Source organism: Heptranchias perlo, chromosome 6, assembly GCF_035084215.1.
Source record: "Heptranchias perlo isolate sHepPer1 chromosome 6, sHepPer1.hap1, whole genome shotgun sequence".
NCBI lineage: Eukaryota > Metazoa > Chordata > Chondrichthyes > Hexanchiformes > Hexanchidae > Heptranchias > Heptranchias perlo.
This window is the reverse complement of record NC_090330.1, coordinates 49,544,718-49,563,920: the sequence shown is the minus strand read 5'-3', so window position 1 is coordinate 49,563,920 and position 19,203 is coordinate 49,544,718.

Here is a 19,203-nt window from a genome sequence, read left to right as displayed (position 1 = left end):
CATCAAGTTACATATCAACATTAAACCCTCAAGTTGGATCTCCCTCTGCACTGAACCACAGTTGAGCCACAGGACCTAGAGAAACTATGCTATAGGCTACAGATTTCTATTTTATGTATTTCCTATTCATTAACTTCCATCTAAATACAGCCATTTATGGGCAAAACAGGAATTTCACTGTATTTCACTGTACTTTTAATTTATTTTTACTGATGTCTATTTGAGACGAGTTATAAAATACTGTGAACAGATTACAGAAACCAAACTTTTTAATAATGTACTTGCTGTAGTACTTCATCTGTGCAACAGATTCTGAGAGGAATTAGTTATGTTTTCCAGCAGGATCTGCAGAAGATATATTCAAGCTATTGTTTTTATATTGAAAATATTTTTATTGTAGTTTACAGTTCCCTGAAGTTGGGTCAGTCAGGACCTATCCCCTCTTTTTGTTATTTTAACAAAACTTGGGATCTTGTTTTTGCTTGAAAGTCTAATTTGTAATAAACCTTGATCACAATTATCAATTAGGCCTAATTATATTTCATTAATGTCATCCCAGATGACACAACAATGAGGTCGTGGATTCAAGCTTCACTCTGGGATTTGGGCATATAATGTAAAACGACGGGGGCCATGACAGGCGGGAGAGGATCAGGGGATGGGGGTGGGGTTGAACCGGTAAATATATGATACCCGCCGCAAATACGCCTATTTACGGTTTAACCGTGGCGGGTTTGGGGGCGTCCGAGTAACCCACTCTGGAGAGGCGAGTCCATGATTATAATATTTAAATGATGCAACGTTCCTCAGATTTTGGGAGTCATTTGAATTTAACGGCTGTGGAGCGGGTTTCCCAGGGCTCGGGAAACTCAGAAGCTAAAGGGAGGCGGGAGCTGCCAGATCCAACAGGTAAGAGTTTTTTAGAGAACTGTTTTTTTGGCCTGGAGGAGCAGGAATGCTTCCCCCTGGCCCCTTGTTGGAAATATGTTGTTATTGATGCTACCAAGGGTTGCAAATCCTTCTTAATAATAACTTCCATGATGATTCGGGCCCGAGTGTGACTGAACATGCAAGCTATATTATAGACACAAGAACAATGTTCTAATGCAGTTATACCAAACAACAAGTATTTATATAAGAATGTCCTAATATAGCTGTATCAAATATGCAAGGATTGTACAACCTGTTTGTCCCAAGGAGATGTCAGGCTGATCAGACCTGGTTCGTGGGTTGTAGGGACCTCTGCCGTCCTTCGAAGCTGCTTCTAACTTTGAGTGGGACAAAGCCCCAGCTCTTATATCTTTCTGACGCATATTTGCTTCTAGTCACCCAACAACTTTAGCCCCATGATGTCATCCACCCCGCACCATCTTCTGACCCCCTCCGTCCCGCGCCATCTTCTGACCCCCTCCGTCCCATGCCATCTTCCGACCCCCCCGCCCCGCGCCATCTTCCGACCCTCCTGCCCCCCGCCATCTTCCGACCCCCCCCGCCCCGCACCATCTTCGGAACGCCCCTCCCCACGCCATCTTCCGACCCACCGCCCTGCCCCGTGCCATCTTCCGACCCCCCCGCCCCGCGCCATCTTCCGACCGCCCCCCCGCCCCGCGCCATCTTCCGACACCCCCTCTGCGGGCCATCTTCCGACCCCCCCCCCCACCCATGCCATCTTCCGACCCTCCCTGGCCCACGTCATCCTTCCACAACCCTCCCGCCCCGCGCCATCGCACTTTCTCTTACACACACACACACACGATCTTCTGACATTCGACCCTCTGACCCCCCCCCACCCGCACATGACCTGCCGATCTTCCGTCCTGACCTGCGATCTTTCGACCCGCCTCTCTATAAATATCAGGGTCGACATTTCAATTAGTACTGAGGGGGTGTTGCTTTGTCTGAGGTGACATTCTACAGATGAAATGTTAAACCAAGGCCCTTCCTGCCTGATCCAGTGGTTCAGATACACAAGCCTTGGCTCGGTGGTAGTATGCTCTGCTCTGAGTCAGAAGGTTGTGGGTTCAAGTCTCGCTCTAGAGATGTCAGCATGAAATCCAGGCTGACCCTTCTAGGCTGTGGGTGTGCTGCGTTGTTGGAGGTGCCACCTTTTGGATATGTTAGATGCAAATGATCTCTTGGCACTATTTTGAAGATGAGCAGGGAGTTCTCCCCAATGTCCTAGTCAATATTTATCCCTCAACTGACACCTGAAACGTATGATCTGGTCATTTATCTGATTACTATTTGTAGGAGCTTGCTGTGTGTAAATTTGGCTGGCACTTGTGTGATGCAAATGTTACTTGCCACTTATCAGCCCAAGCCTGGATGTTGTCCAGGTCTTGCTGCATACGGACATGGACTGCTTCATTATCTGAGGGGTTGCGAATGCAACTGAACATTGTGCAATCATCAGCGAACATCCCCATTTCTGACCTTATGATGGAGGGAAGGTCATTGATGAAGCAGCTGAAGATGATTGGGCCTTGGACACTGCCCTGAGGAACTCCTGCAACAATGTCCTGGGGCTGAGATGATTGGCCTCCAACAACCACTACCAACTTCCTTTGTGCTAGGTCTGACTCCAGCCACTGGAGAGTTTTCCCCCTGATTCCCATTAACTTCAAATTTAATAGGGCTCCTAGATGCCACACTCAGTCAAATGCTGCCTTGATGTCAAGGGCAGTCACCCGCACCTCACCTCTGAAATTCAGCTCTTTTATCCATGTTTGGACGAAGGCTGTAATGAGGTCTGGAGCCGAGTTGTGCTGGCGGAACCCAAACTGAGCATCGGTGAGCAGGTTATTGGTGAGTAAATGCCGTTTGATAACATTGTCAATGATATCTTCCATCACTTTGCTGATGATTGAGAGGAGACTGATGGGGCAGTAATTGGTAGGATTGGATTTGTCCTGCTTTTTGTGTACAGGACATACCTGGGCAATTTTCCACTTTGTCACGTAGATGCCAGTGTTGTATCTGTATTGGAACTGTACTTGGCTAGAGGCACGGCTAGTTCTTGAGCACAAGTCTTCAGCACTACAGTTGGGATGTTGTCGGGGCCCATAGCCTTTGCTGTATCCACTGCATTCAGCTGTTTATTGACATCACGTGGAGTGAATCAAATTGGCTGAAGACTGGCCTCTGTGATGGTGGGGATCTCGGGAGGAGGCCGAGATGGATCTTCCACTCGGCATTTCTGACAGAAGATGGTTGCAAATGCTTCAGCCTTGTCTTTTGCACTCACGTGCTGGACTCTGCCATCAGTGAGGTTGGGGATGTTTACAGAGCCTCCTCCTCCCATTATTTGTTAAATTGTCCATCACCATTCAGCACTGGATGTGGCAGGACTGCAGAGCTTTGATCTGATCCGTTGGTTGTGGAATCCCTTAGCTCTGTCGATAGCATGTTGCTTCCACTGTTTAGCATGCATGTAGTCCTGCATTGTAGCTTCACCAGGTTGGCACCTCATTTTTAGGTACGCCTGGTGCTGCTCCTGGCATGCTCTCCTACACTTCTCATTGAACCAGGGTTGATCCCCTGGCTTGTTGGTAATGGTAGAGTGAGGAATATGCCGGGCCATGAGGTTACAGATTGTGCTGGAATACAATTCTGCTGCTGCTGATGGCCCACAATGCCTCATGGATGCCTAGTTTTGAGCTGCTAGATCTGTTCTGAATCTATCCCATTTAGCACGGTGGTAGTGCCACACAACACGATGGATGGTGTCCTCTGTGTGAAGACGGGACTTTGTCTCCACAAGAACTGTGCAGTGGTCACGCCTACCAATATTGTCATGGACAGATACACCTGCGACAGGTAGATCGGTGAGGACGAGGTCAAGTAGGTTTATTTCTCATGTTGATTCTCTCACCACCTGCCACAGGCCCAGTCTGGCAGCTATTTCCTTCAGGACTTGGCCAGCTCTGTCAGTAGCGGTGCTACCGAGCCACTCTTGGTGATGGACACTGAAGTCCCCCACCCAGGTTACATTCTGTGCCCTTGCTACCCTCACTGCTTCCTCCAAGTGGTGCTCAACATGGAGGAGGACTGATTCATCAGCTGAGGGAGGGCGGTAGGTGGTAATCAGCAGGAGGTTTCCTTGCCCACGTTTGACCTGATGCCATGTGATTTCATGGGGTCCGGAGTCAATGTTGAGGACTCCCATGGCCACTCCCTCCTGACTGTATATCACTGTACCGCCACCTCTCGTGGGTCTGTCCTGCCGGTGGGACAGGACATACCCAGGGATGGTGATGGAGGAATCTGGGACGTTGGCTGAAAGATATGATTCTGTGAGTATGGCTATGTCAGACTGTTGCTTGACTAGTCTGTGGGACAGCTCTCCCAATTTTGGCACAAGTCCCCAGATGTTACTGAGGAGGACTTTGCAGGGTCGACTGGGCTTGGTTTGCCTTTGTCATGTCCAATGCTCGGTGGTCTGTTCAATTTTAATCTTATTATGTCTTTTTGTCGCGGGATTGTACAATTGAGTGGCTTGCTAGGCCATTTCAGAGGCCAGTTAATAATCAACCACATTGCTGTGGGTCTGGAGTCACATTTAGGCCAGACCGGGTAAGGACAGCAGGTTTCCTTCCCTGAACGACATTAGTGAACCAGATGGGTTTTTTCGACATCCTGTGGTTTCATGGTCACCATTACCGATACGAGCTTTTTATTACAGATTTTTATTTTAATTAACTGAATTTAAAGTCCCCAGCTGCCGTGGCGGGATTGAACTCATGTCTCTGGATTATTAGTCCAGGCCTTAGAGGGGGCACAACAAAGGTTCACTAGATTGATTCCTGGGATGAGAGGGTTGTCCTTTGAGGAGAGATTGAGTAGAATGGGCCTATATTCTCTGGAGTTTAAAAGAATGAGAGGTGATCTCATTGAAACAGATAAGATTCTGAGGGGGCTTGACTGGTAGATGCTGAGAGGCTGTTTCCCCTGGCTGGAGAGTCGAGAACTAGGGGATATAGTCTCAAGATAAGGGGTCGGCCATTTCGGACTGAGATGAGGAGAAATTTCTTCACTCAGAGGGTTGTGAATCTTTGGCATTCTCTACCCCAGAGGGCTGTGGATGCTCAGTCATTGAGAATATTCAAGGCTGAGATCGATAGATTTTTGAGCCAGGATTTTGATCTGGAGCCGGGAAGTGGACGGAACCCCCAACCCACCTGTTTTTCCCAGTTAAAATCCTGCCTTTGGACTCTAAGGGAATCAAGGGATATGGGGATCGGGTGGGAAAGTGTTAAGATCGAAGATCATCCATGATCTTATTGAATGGCGGACCAGGCTCAAGGGGCCGTATGGCCTACTCCTGCTCCTATTTCTTATGTTCCCATTACTGTTGGTAGAATGTTGCAGTGCACAAAATGACTACTATGTTTGCCCACATAACAAGTCACAACTTTAAAGTGATTCATTGTATGTGAAAGCACTTTGGGACACTTTTGAGAGAAATAGTAACATGCTACGTAAATTAAAAGTGGATAGGCTTTCAGGGATACACCATTCAACCCTTCTCCAGTCTGAGCAATACCCATTTACCCTAACTTTTTCTTTCCTGTCTATTAACCAGCTTTCTATCCAATGCTGCTACATTTACTCGTATATGAGACACTTTATTGAACACCTTCATAAAATCCATCTAGACTATATCTACTGCATTCACTGCATCCAATCAATCAATTGCTTAAAAAAATTCTTAAATTTATCAAACTGTCCTTGATTAACTTGTACATTTCTAAATTCTTGCTAATTTTATCTAACTCAATTCTCCATACATAAGTATTTCAAATCCACGCTTTGCCCTTTAATCATAGACTCCCTTGTCTCTCCACCAACTCTAGATCTGTATCCTCTTTCCCTAAACGCCATGTGAATCAAACAGATCTATTAATGTCTTAATAATCCTCAACCCTGTTTCCTGATGTGTATTCATTTAGTTTAATTCAAAGTCATTTCAAACTTTATAAAAATAATGATTTATTCTTGTTCTATGTCCCCACTTGGTGGGGGTGGGGGTGGGGGTGGGTGTGGGTGGTGCAATTTCTCCTAATCTATAATCTTACTTGAGGTTTCTGAATTTTGTGGTTGTGCCTTTGAGTTCTGTGATCCCTATTTATCTATAACTTTTTAATTCTAAATATTTGTGTCATACATCCTCTTTTTTCTCAAGCAAAAATAAGTTCACATGTCTGAGCCTTTCTTCATAGCTTGGTCCCTTAGGGCCTAGAATCATCCTTGCCTCTGAACTCTTTTCCAAAGTATCATATTCTTTTTGAGGTAGGGTGATCAAAACTCCATACCACACTCTAGAATTGACATCAACACTGATCCATACAATGCCATTATAATTGTGCTGATTTGTAACTTAACGTCCTCTGGATTCATCTCAGTACTTGTTGGCAACTGTTTCCTATACTCTTGATATGTGATCAATAATTGTGCCCAATGCCTTTTCCTTTTCATATCTGCTAATGGATAAAAACTGCTTCTTGTATGCATTCCTTTACATATGCCCATATTTAAATCTATTTGCCCATCTGCTTAATTGGCCCAAATCCAAATGAATATTATCAATCTCCTTCTAACTAATTTCCTACCTACCTCCATTTGTGTCATAAGTACTGTGCCCCATATCATTCTTAAATAGTGAACAGCAACGGCCACATGCAGACTCATATGCAACATTTAATATTTACTGTCTCCAGAAGAGAGTATTTTCCATTTATCACAAACCTCTAACTTCTGTTTTTTTTTAACAAACAATGTTTTAATCCATCTGGATAATTTGTAATCTATTCTATGAACATTAAGCTTCTTTAACAGCTCTGATCAGGAAATTTGTCAACCACCTTCTGGAAATCCAAGTAAATATATCCACTGTATAGCTACCAGGTTAGTTAGCTCTTCGAAGAATTCCAATTGGTTTGTTAGATATGGCGTGTTGATGTTGATTTTTCCTGACCGTTGCCCCTGGGAATACTCATTGACCAAGGCATAAATGTTAGGAAAAAGGCGGCAGAGGCTGGCCTGTTGCCTCATTTGCTGCTGAATCACTGGCTAGATACCCCAATGCAGGATTGTCCAGAGAAACCTGGCACTATGGCCTGTTCCTGAATCCTTGCGACTAGAAGGTCCATTGAACAGACCAAAGACCCCAGGCTAAGTACATTTTTTAACAGTTCAAACCCCCTCAGGATGTTTGGTCTAATCAGGACTTTCTGGCTGTTGACTTCTTTCAGTAGCCAGAAGATTTCTATCTTAAGAGGCCTGGCACACAGCTGCAAGTCTGAGAGGCCTGCAGTCGTGTTTCAGTTTTTTGCCTCTTCTGTCTGTGCCATGTCCCCCCATGAACATGGGGTGTTCCTGTGCCATGTCAATGTCCTCGGACAGGAAATCCTGATGTTCCTGGGCATGGAGCAGAACAGTGGTCCTGCTCCATGCCCAGGACCACTGTTCTGCTATCCAGTAACAGTTATCCTATTGCTTCTAAAACTATGTTGACTGTTCCTTATGATATTTGTGTTCTTTATTGATGATTGATCTCATATAACGCCCTGAAGCATGTTCTCTACTATATTATCATTTGGCTAAATGGCTTGTAATTACCTGGCTTGTACCTTAATATTTTTTTGAATTGGTATTGTATTTGCGAACCTCTGGTTTTCAAGAGTACTACAAATAGTTTCCAAATTTCATAAAAACAAACCTAATGATTTTTAAGTTATTTCTGAAAATATGAAAGCCTATGAATTTATGATGTGAATGCAGTAACTGTTTTGTTCCACCTTCTGCCTCGTATCCTGGCAAAACAGGTTAGCAGTACCTATAAGTAGACATTCAAACAAGATCATTTTGGTTTTACAGTGCTTTGTTAAAAAGTCTATTAAATTCTAACTTGCATAAAACTGAAAAGTTGTATATCATGTGGCCGTTGCACACAAATTAGAACAATGGGTACATCACTTACACAAGTTTGATTACTTTATCAAAGACTTCTTGATTTTGAGTTAAAGGTCCATATCAAAAATGACTAATGAAAATATAGTCCTGTCCACAAAGTGCTCTCCTGGATAGTGATGGCATTTGTAACTTCTCTAACAGTACTTCAAACAGAATCAACCATCTTCTGCTGAACCAGAGCATAATCCAGAACTTTGCTGCTGGGTTTCCAATATAATCTCTTCAAACCCACCTTTGTTCCCAGCAACCACCACGCTCTAATTTGAGAGATACCTGTTCGTGTTACTTTTTTTAGGCAACATGCTGCTGTTCTGCTACCCATTATAGCACACCTGATGATTTCACCTCTACAAAATCTCTTGTGTTTTGTGGAGAAGATATCAGAGAGAGAAGACAAAACCAGTCTGCCAGCTGCATATTAATGCAGTTCATCGTTAAAATGTCTATTTTTGTTATAATTACATAATATGGCATAAACAGAGTAGTTGTCGAACACAAGCTTTGTTACTTGTGAGTCAGGTTAACTCCCCTATGTTAATCGTGTTCTAGGTTCCTCGTTATGTATTTTTTTATACTGATCAGAAAAGTCTGAATCACACACTTTATTGATATGTGACCCCCTTATTTGAGTTTTATGACATGCATGTTCTAACAATTTACATAAGTAAATAAGAGTTATTTGATTACTAATGATATTGTGATCCAGCACTTCAATTTTCCTGAACATTGAACTTTTTGATTGATGAGCAATATCTATTTTCCAACTTAATGTGCATATACAAATTAGAAACAGTTAACATAATTAATATGTTCTCTCTAATGGTAATATAATTGTAGCCTTTAATTTTGATAAAGATGGGAATTAACAATGCTTGAGTTATGGAAGACTCTGTTTTCTAATTAACCTAATGTACAAATGCAAATTAGGCTACATTATCATAATTTATTATCTCTAATGGCCTGATGTTTGCACTTTCCATGTTTCATAAAAATAACTGGTACAGGTTAACCAGTACAGGTTATTAACTGGGAAGTGTTTTGAAAGAAAGTAATGGGAAAGAACTTGCATTTATATCGTATCTACCATGAACTCAGGAAGTCCCAAAGCATTTCACAGACAATTAAGTACTTTTTACTGTGGTAATGTTTATGCAAAAGATACTTAGTTCTTTCTTCCTTCCTTTACGTAAACCTTTGCATGGCGACGTGTTTGACTACGCCAGCTATGGGGATATTGGGTCTAACTATTTCAAGTAGATGATGAAGACCAGTGCCGAGGTTTACGGTGAGAGTAGATGCTATACTGAGGCTTGGGATATGCATTTGGTGGGGCTCGGTTTTAGGAAGACGGGTTAATTTGCAAAAGAATAAAAAGCCCGGAGAGGAACACAGATGGGGCCAGGAGCAGGATGTGGGCTTCTTAATTTGAGACCAACATTTATTGAGGCACAGGGTTCTCTACATCAGTATGCTGTAAATAGATTTGCAAGTTTATGAAGATAATCTTTCTCTGCCATATTATTCTTGGGAGCATATGATCTACTTAGGATTCATAATATTTAAAGCAACACTATTATTTAAAGCTTTCCACTCAATCTGACTGGGGAGCTGTGTGTTGGCATTTTTTTTCTTTCTGTAATGGTTTGGGTAGAACTTGTGTGGTGAATGTGATTGGGTAGAAAGATTTTGCCTAAAATGGTGAAAAAAATTTGAAAATAACAAATTAGAATGGAGAAAAGCAGAGGCTTAAACAATAAACAATGAAGAACAAAATTGACGCACACACTGAAGATCAAAATGTAAAGGACAGATACAAGAAATTTTTAATTATAAAATTTGCCTGAAATGCACCAGAAATCATTATACAATTAAAAGGATCTCGATTATTGATCATTGTATTGCACCAATTAGAGGAAGATGAAAAATAGGGGAGAGTATTTATCAGATGTAAACTCACATTGCAAACCTATTCCAGTTTAAAAATGGCACTAACATGGGCAATGCAATGCAGGCCATTTTCAGTTCAGAAAGGTATAGGAATTGAATACCATTGTATTGAAACCTGCCACTCCATGCACTTCAATATCCTTTGCTAACCTTTTTAACAAGGGATGCTCTCGACCATTTGAGAGCTCAGTGGTGGATGGACCACTTCTTGTTTGAATTTGATCTCAGGGAAATTTTTTTAACATGGCCTTTACTTCATCTCATTGCTGTTTGACAAATTCATTTGCCATTAATCTGGATTAAGTAAATAAATCCTCCTGACAACTTTACTGTCCCATGACCAAAAGGTTAATACTTTATCCAACTCTAATCCTCTTGAAAAAAAATCAGTATTTGTTGTCTCCGATTTGACTGTAATTTACTGTGTCTGACATTTCTTTGTTATCCAGGCTGGAGATGTGCTTTGGTTCCAATTCAGTTCAGGAGTATTGAGAACACACCACTTTCTGTCATTTTATCAAACTTTATCTACTTTGAAAATTGGTAAAATGCCCGTTTTAGCCATTCAGAAGGAAGAGTTTGGCTTGAGCTTGCTTATAATTTTACCAGCTCACACTTCTCCTATTGCTGAATGTTAAAAAAACTGAGAATTAATCTGTGTTTATCTGTCTATTATTAAGGATCATTATTATTAAGGAGGTTATAGCAGGGCACTTAGAAAATCTCAATGCAATCAGGCAGAGTCAACTCGGCTTTGTGAAAGGGAAATCGTGTTTGACTGATTTATTAGAGTTCTTTGAGGAAGTAACAAGCAACATGGATAAAGGGGATCCTGTGGATGTGATGTACTTGGATTTCCAGAAGGCATTTGACAAGGTGCCACATCAAAGGCTACTATACAAAATAAGAGCTCATGGTGTAGGGGGTAACATATTAGCATGGATAAAGGATTGGTTAGCCAACAGGAAATAGAGAGTAGGCATAAATGGGTCATTTTCAGGTTGGCACGATGTAACGAGTGGAGTGCCACAGTGCTTGGGCCTCAACTATTTACAATGTATATCAATGACTTGGATGAAGGGACCAAATGTATGGTTGCTAAATTTGCTGATGGCACAAAGGTAGGTAGGAAAATAAGTTGTGAAGAGGACATGAGTCTGCAAAGGGATATCGATAGGTTAAGTGAGTGGGCAAAAATTTGGCAGATGGAGTATACTGTGGGAAAATGTGAACTTGTCCACTTTGGCAGGAGGAATAGAAAAGTAGTACATTATTTAAATGGAGAGAGATTGCAGAACTTTGAGGTACAGAGGGATCTGGGTGTCCTAGTACATGAATCACAAAAAGTTAGTATGCAGGTACAGCAAGTGATTAGGAAGACAAATGGAATGTTGTCATTTATTGCAAGGGGAATGGAATATAAAAGTAGAGATCTTTTGCTACAGTTGTACAGGGCATTGGTGAGACTACATCTAGAATACTGCGTGTAGTTTTGGTCTCCTTATTTAAGAAAGGACATAATTGCTTTGGAGGCGGTTCAGAGAAGGTTCACTTGACTGATTCCTGGGATGAGAGGGTTATCTTATGAGGAAAGGTTGGACAAGTTGGGCCTGTATACACTGGAGTTTAGAAGAATGAGAGGTGATCTTATTAAAACATATAAGATCCTAAGGGGACTTGAAGGGGTAGATGCTGAGAGGATGTTTCCCCTTGTGGGAGAGATTAGAACTAGGGGCCACGGTTTAAAAATAAGGGGTCTCCCATTTAAAATGGAGATGAGAAGAAATTTTTTCTCTCAGAGGGTCGTGAGTCTGTGGAACTCCCTTCCCCAGAGAGCGGTGGAGGTAGGGTCATTTTAAGGCTGAGTTAGATAGATTCCTGATTAACAAGGGAGTCAAAGGTTATAGTAGGTAGACGGGAAAGTAGGGTTGAGATCGCAATCAGATCAGCCATGATCTTATCAAATGACAGTGCAGGCTTGATGGTCCGAATGGCCTACTCCTGCTCTTAATTCGTATGTTTAGCAATTTTATTTCATCCTACTGACCATTTGGGGTATTTCGAACAACCCAAGCTGTGTTTAATATGGACATGATTCTGTGACATCACCGACAGTTCTCTTAAATAGTCCCAAAGCCAGATAGAGTAATCTGCATGAAAAAGGCAGCCGTGTCTTGTTTTCTAAAAAATAAGAATGTTATCTCTTTGCGTGGTCTTATCTCCTCAATTATTTCTTTGTTAGCATTTAAAAAACACTTGCATTTCACTAGGTGTCAATCTTGGCTCTGTGGTAGCACTCTTGCCCCTGAGTCAAAAGGTTGGGGGTGCGAGTCCCACTCCAGATACTTGAGCAACTAAGCTAGGATGATATTCCCTCAGTACTGCACTGTTGGAGGTGCATTATTTTGGATGCGACATTAAACCGAGGCCCCATCTGTCCTCACGTGGACATAAAATATCCCGTAGCACTATTCGTAGAAGAGAAAGCGTGTTCTCCTGGTATCCTAACCAAGATTTATCCCTCAACCAACACCTAAAACACATGATATGGTCATTTATTTCATTTATTTCGTTGCTATTTGTGGGACTTTGGCTGCCAAGTTACATTACAACAGTGACTACACTTCAAAAGTACTTCAATGACTGTAAAGCACTGTCTGACACCTTGAAGTCGTGAAAGGCCCTATATAAGTGCAAGTTATTTCTAGTGCTAGATTCATAATACACAATCCCACAGCACTTGTAGTTAAAGATTTCAGATTAGTTGTTTATAATGGAGAAATTGAATGCCCTAGAAGATAACTGTGAACTTACTCAACTCAGCACCATCATTGCGCATATTGATTCTATTGTGTGCCAGATACAATACTGACAATTCAGAAAGGAGCAAAAGACTTCATATCACCAGTGATCTAATGTAAACGTGACTGCTGCAAATGAGTGAATGGAGTGTCAAGGGAGAAATGAGTGACAGCGGGGAGGATAGATGAGGTGAATGGGTGATTCAAAGCAGAAGAGGTAGGAGCAATGATGGGACTGGGGGGCACAGTTGGAAGTGTTGAAGGTATAAAGGGAAGGGTTGCGATGGGAGCGAGGGAATAAGGAGAAGCATGAGTAATTGGGAGAGAGGTGGGAAGGGAGCCACTGAAGACCACATTTCCCTACGATTCCACTCCAAATGCAGCCTGCAGCTTTTGGTGGCTACTTTCCCTGGCACATCACATCATACCTCCCATCTGAAAGACAAGGGAAAAAAATACACAAGAGTTAGGGAGAGAGAAGCAAAATGCAGAGTCAGAGAGAGGAGAGGGAGACAAAGGGGAAAAGGAGAGACTGAGAGGGAGGGAAAGCAACACAAAGACAGCAAACTTGCTGTCCGCAGCACCACAGAAGATGGACTGGTTGGTTTAAAAATAGTGTTAGAAAAGTTATTCAAGTGTCAACACATAAAAGGCACCAAATGGGCCCCCTTTTAATTCTGATGATTCAAATTTTCATAGGTGGCGCCTGGGCTAATTATGACATGGATCTAAATTAGCAATTGAAATAATAGAGTCTGCAGTACTGACTGGAACAGTCAGGATGTTTGACAGACATGTCAGAATTTTTCATTTCAGTTTTGATAAGTGATAAAAATGTCAGGCACTTTATTTGAATTTATTGGTATAGATTGGGGTCCCAGTCACTTTCTACACCACTTATTATATATACAACTTATTTTAAAAATGAAATCTGTCATAGGACACCATATTTAAATGCTAAGTCCAATTCCTTCACTTTGTACTTCTAAAGCTTGTAATTAGAGAAATTCTATAGAGATAATACAATTGTCAATTATTATGAAATCTCCAGATTAAAATCTACTTGTAGATATCTAATCATTGCAAGGGTTAATTAGGAATCTGCCTTAGTCGGGCCAAGTAAAGGAAGGCCCCAGATTATGTGTGACTCATTAAGAAAATATTACACATTTCAAAATATTCCTTGCATCCGAATCAAGAGACTTTAGTAACTTTAAAAAAACTAATCAATATGAATAAATCCTCTAATTTATACCAGCTATTGACCTTAATATAACATTATTATTATCAAATTTGAGTTGTTTTCCGAATGAAAAAAACACTCTCTCTATTGCCCAGTCTCAGGCTGCAGTTACACTGCCACTTCTGCATCAGCGCAAAGGGGTTTATTTTTGTTAACTGGCTACTGTTGGGGTCATTCCATTCAGAGCTTCTTATCACTGTAAACTGAGATCAACATATTCTTACTATTCACAATTCTTACAAACCTGAAGTGAATATAACAGCTGAACGTAATTAATTTATACCGGTGAATCAGATAAAAGATGTAATTTAATTGAGGAATCAGATGTTATAAACCATAAGTTTCGATGTCATCTGAAGCCTGAGTTTGAATTACAACCTTCAATTTTTTTTTATTTAGATCTTTATTGAAGAAAGTTTATCGTACAATAAAGGCTCAGCAGCCTATATCGATCTCCAGCCACAGTCAGGAAATACAAACATAGACAGCATTGATAAACAAGGTCATGAGTCAACCTTGCAGTTGTACAGCATCAGACAACCTTTGACTATTTGGAGAAAACAATTCATTCATTCAATGGTCTTTAAACCATAAGTATCTTTTCTCTCTTCCCTTCCCCCGTTATCTTCCAGAGCCTTGATCATTGTCCAATAATACAAAAAAATGGTAGCAAGAAAGACTTGCATTTGTATAGCACCTTTCATGACCCAAAGTGCTTTACAGCCAATGAAGTGCTTTTGAAATGTAATCACTGTTGTAATTTTGGAATGCAAGGCCCATTCCACAACTTATGTCGAAGAGGACTCTTCATTCACCATAATATCTCTGCTAGATCTTCTCCAATTCTTTCGCGATCTCACTGGGGTTACATAGGATGGAATCCAATCACTTAGACTTGTATGAGTTTCAGCCTTGTATTAACATCCTTATGCAAGTTCCTCAACCAAAAACGAGGAAGTCTCAATCTGTAATTATTGAGATCAAAAGCTCCAAATAATCGATCCAACGCTTCAACCCAGCCAATGTCCTCATGCCGCAATTAAACTAAATGACTTCCAGATTTGTGTTTCTCGACCGACTCTTTCCCAGGATATCTCCAAGTCCTTCTAAACTTACAAATGCAAATTACTGTCTAATGAGCAAAATTGCTCCCATCAAAACTTAAATTGATTTGCCAACCATTAATCTGCTTAATCCCATTTAAGTCAATACAATGTCCTCCAACTTGAAAGGTAGCATTATTTCAAATGGAAATTAATGGGAGGACAGGATGCATGCACACTCTTTCCTTACCAGTACGAATGGCCTGACATTTAATGGTGGATGATACCAAAGACTAGGCAAGCAGCTAAAATGCAGCAAAAAGGAAAAGAAATGGGTGCAGTTATCTCTCACTCGAATGGCAGCCCGTAAGCTCTGTATCCCATGGGATGAGAGGGAGGTAGAATTTTAATAAGTTAGTGTTTTTTAAAGTAAAGTTCAGTGGCAATGGAAAGAACTAGATATCTTCCTTCTACCTCAAAAAATATTTATTTATTTAGATCTTGAGTCAGTTCAATCTTGGATGGGATTTACCTATAAAAAGGGTGCAATAAGTTTATGGATATTGCCAATGAAAGATTGATGAATTAACTCTTGGAGTAGGAGCAATACATAATTTATAATGTCTCACGAATTTGATTGAGTTTTTTGAAGGGGTAACCAAGAAGATAGATGAGGGCTGTGCAGTATGGACTTTAGCAAAGCCTTTGACAAGGTACCGCATGGTAGGTTGTTACATAAGGTTAAATCTCACGGGATCCAAGGTGAGGTAGCCAATTGGATACAAAATTGGATTGACGACAGAAGACAGAGGGTGGTTGTAGAGGGTTGTTTTTCAAACTGGAGGCCTGTGACCAGCGGTGTGCCTCAGGGATCGGTGCTGGGTTCGCTGTTATTTGTTATTTATATTAATGATTTGGATGAGAATTTAGGAGGCATGGTTAGTAAGTTTGCAGATGACACCAAGATTGGTGGCATTGTGGACAGTGAAGAAGGTTATCTAGGATTGCAACGGGATCTTGATAAATTGGGCCAGTGGGCCGATGAATGGCAGATGGAGTTTAATTTAGATAAATGTGAGGTGATGCATTTTGGTAGGTCGAATCAGGCCAGGACCTACTCCGTTAATGGTAGGGCGTTGGGGAGAGTTATAGAACAAAGAGATCTAGGAGTACAGGTTCATAGCTCCTTGAAAGTGGAGTCACAGGTGGATAGGGTGGTGAAGAAGGCATTCAGCATGCTTGGTTTCATTGGTCAGAAAATTGAATACAGGAGTTGGGATGTCTTGTTGACGTTGTACAAGACATTAGTAAGGCCACACTTGGAATACTGTGTACAGTTCTGGTCACCCTATTATAGAAAGGATATTATTAAACTGGAAAGAGTGCAGAAAAGATTTACTAGGATGCTACCGGGACTTGATGGTTTGACTTATAGGGAGAGGTTGGATAGACTGAGACTTTTTTCCCTGGAGAGTAGGAGGTTTAGGGGTGATCTTATAGAAGTCTATAAAATAATGAGGGGCATAGAAAAAGTAGATAGTCAAAATCTTTTCCCAAAGGTAGGGGAGTCTATAACGAGGGGGCATAGATTTAAGGCGAGAGGGGAGAGATACAAAAGGGTCCAGAGGGGCAATTTTTACACTCAAAGTGTGGTGAGTGTCTGGAACGAGCTGCCAGCGGCAGTAGTAGAGGCGGGTACAATTTTGTTTTTTAAAAAGCATTTGGACAGTTACATGGGTAAGGTGGGTATAGAGGGATATGGGCCAAGTGCAGGCAATTGGGACTAGCTTAGTGGTATAAACTGGGCGACATGGACATGTTGGGCCGAAGGGCCTGTTTCCATGTTGTAAACTTCTATGATTCTATGATTCTATTCTTGGGAGGATGTATGTTTTTATGGATTTCACAATAATGTGACCAGCTGTCACCATTTAATTATGCCTGACTCAGTTTTTGAGGGCACAGGCCTCAATTTTACTTCTGCTGGAGTGGATTATGATCGACAAGCAATTCATGCCTTTGTCGGTCCAGCGAAGAGAGAGACATGGGCCCGATATTAGAATGGAGGCGGGATGGTAGTGGGGGGTGATTGGCTGCGTGGGTAACCCAACCAATACAAAATTGTATTCGTCGGGAACAGATAGGCGTTTCTGCGGCCGCAAACGTGACTCCAGGATGGTATGTTGCCTCCCTGGTGCTAGGGTCAAGGATGTCACGGAGCGGCTGCAGGGCATTCTGGAGGGGGAGGGTGAACAGCCAGTAGTCATGGTCCATATTGATACCAACGACATAGGTAAAAAAAGGGATGGGGTCCTGCAAGGTGAATTTAAGGAGTTAGGAGATAAATTAAAAAGCAGGACTTCAAAGGTAGTGATCTCAGGATTATTACCAGTGCCACGTGCTAGTGAGTATAGGAACAGGAGAATAGACAGGATGAATGTGTGGCTGTAGGAGGGAGGGATTGAGATTCCTGGGACCGGTTCTAGGGAAGGTGGGACCTGTACAAGCATGACAGGTTACACCCAAGCAGGACCGGGACCAATGTCCTCGCGGGGGTGTTTGCTAGTGCTGTTGGGGAAGGTTTAGACTAGAGTGGCAGGGGGATGGGAACCTGAGTGGGGAGTCAGAAGGGAATAAAGTTGAGAGCAGCAAGAGAGGGGAAGACCCAGGGGAAATCTACAATACAAATAGTACAAACAGTTGTTCAAGAACAAGTGAAAGGGAAAAGCGTAGAGCAGTGGAAAGAAAGTGTACTTTAGACACAACAGATAAAATAAAAACTAGAAGGTGTAAGGCGATTAACCCAGCATCAAAGCTGTGGCAGGGGGTTGGGAACCTGAGCAGGGAGACAGAGAAAAGCGTGTCAGGAAGGGACAGAAGGTATGGAGCAAAAGGTAAAGTGTTAAAAAAGGAAAAAGCAGGAACTAAGTGTCACAAAACATATTTTAAAGTTCTTTATCTGAATGCACATAGCATTCGTAACAAAATGGATGAGTTAACGGCACAAATAACGACGTATGCGTATGATCTTGTGGCCATTACAGAAACATGGCTGCAGGGTGACAACGACTGGGAATTAAATATGCCAGGGTATTTAACAATCAGGAAGGACAGGCAGGAAGGAAGGGGAGGTGGGGTGGCTATGTTAATAAAGGAAGGAATCACTGTAATACAGAGAAATGATATTGGGACAAAGGATCAGGATAATGAAACAGTTTGGGTAGAGATAAGGAATAATAAGGGGAAAAAAACACTAGTGGGCGTAGTATATAGGCCTCCTAACAGTTGCAACTCTGCTGGAAGAAGTATTAATCAGGAAATAGTAATGGCATGTAATAAGGGAACAGCTATAATTATGGGGGATTTTAACTATCATATTAACTGGACAAATCAAATTGGGCAGGGCAGCCTTGAGGAAGAGTTTATTGAGTGTATTAGGGATGGATTTCTTGAGCAGTATGTAACTGATCCTCCAAGGGGGCAAGCAACCTTGGACCTGGTCCTGTGTAATGAGCCAGGATTAATTAATAATGTCCTAGTTAAGGATCCCCTTGGAATGAGTGACCATAACATGGTAACATTCCATATCCAATTAGAGGGTGAGAAGGTTGGTTCTCAAACAAGCGTACTGAGCTTGAATAAAGGAGACTATGATGGTATGAGAGCGGAATTGATTAAAGTGGACTGGGAAAATAGATTAAAGGGTAAGACGGTACATGAGCAGTGGTGTTCATTTAAGGAGTTATTTTACAACTTTCAAAAAAAATATATTCCACTGAGGAAAAAAGGGTGTAAAAGAAATGACAGCCATCGGTGGCTAAGTAAAGAAATTAAGGATAGTATCCGACTAAAAACAAGGACATATAAGGTAGCCAAACTTAGTGGGAGGATAGAAGATTGGGAAGTCTTCAAAAGACAGCAAAAAGTAACTAAAGGATTGATTAAGAAAGGGAAGATAGATTATGAAAATAAATTAGCAAAAAATATAAAAACAGATAGCAAGAGTATCTATCGTTATATAAAAAGAAAAAGGGTGGCTAAGGCAAACGTAGGTCCCTTAGAGGATAAGACCGAGAAATTAATGGTGGGAAATGTGGACATGGCAAAAATGCTGAGCAAATATTTTGTTTCAGTCTTTACGGTCGAGGACACTAAGAATATCCCAACACTGGACAAACAGGGGGCTCTAGTGGGGGAG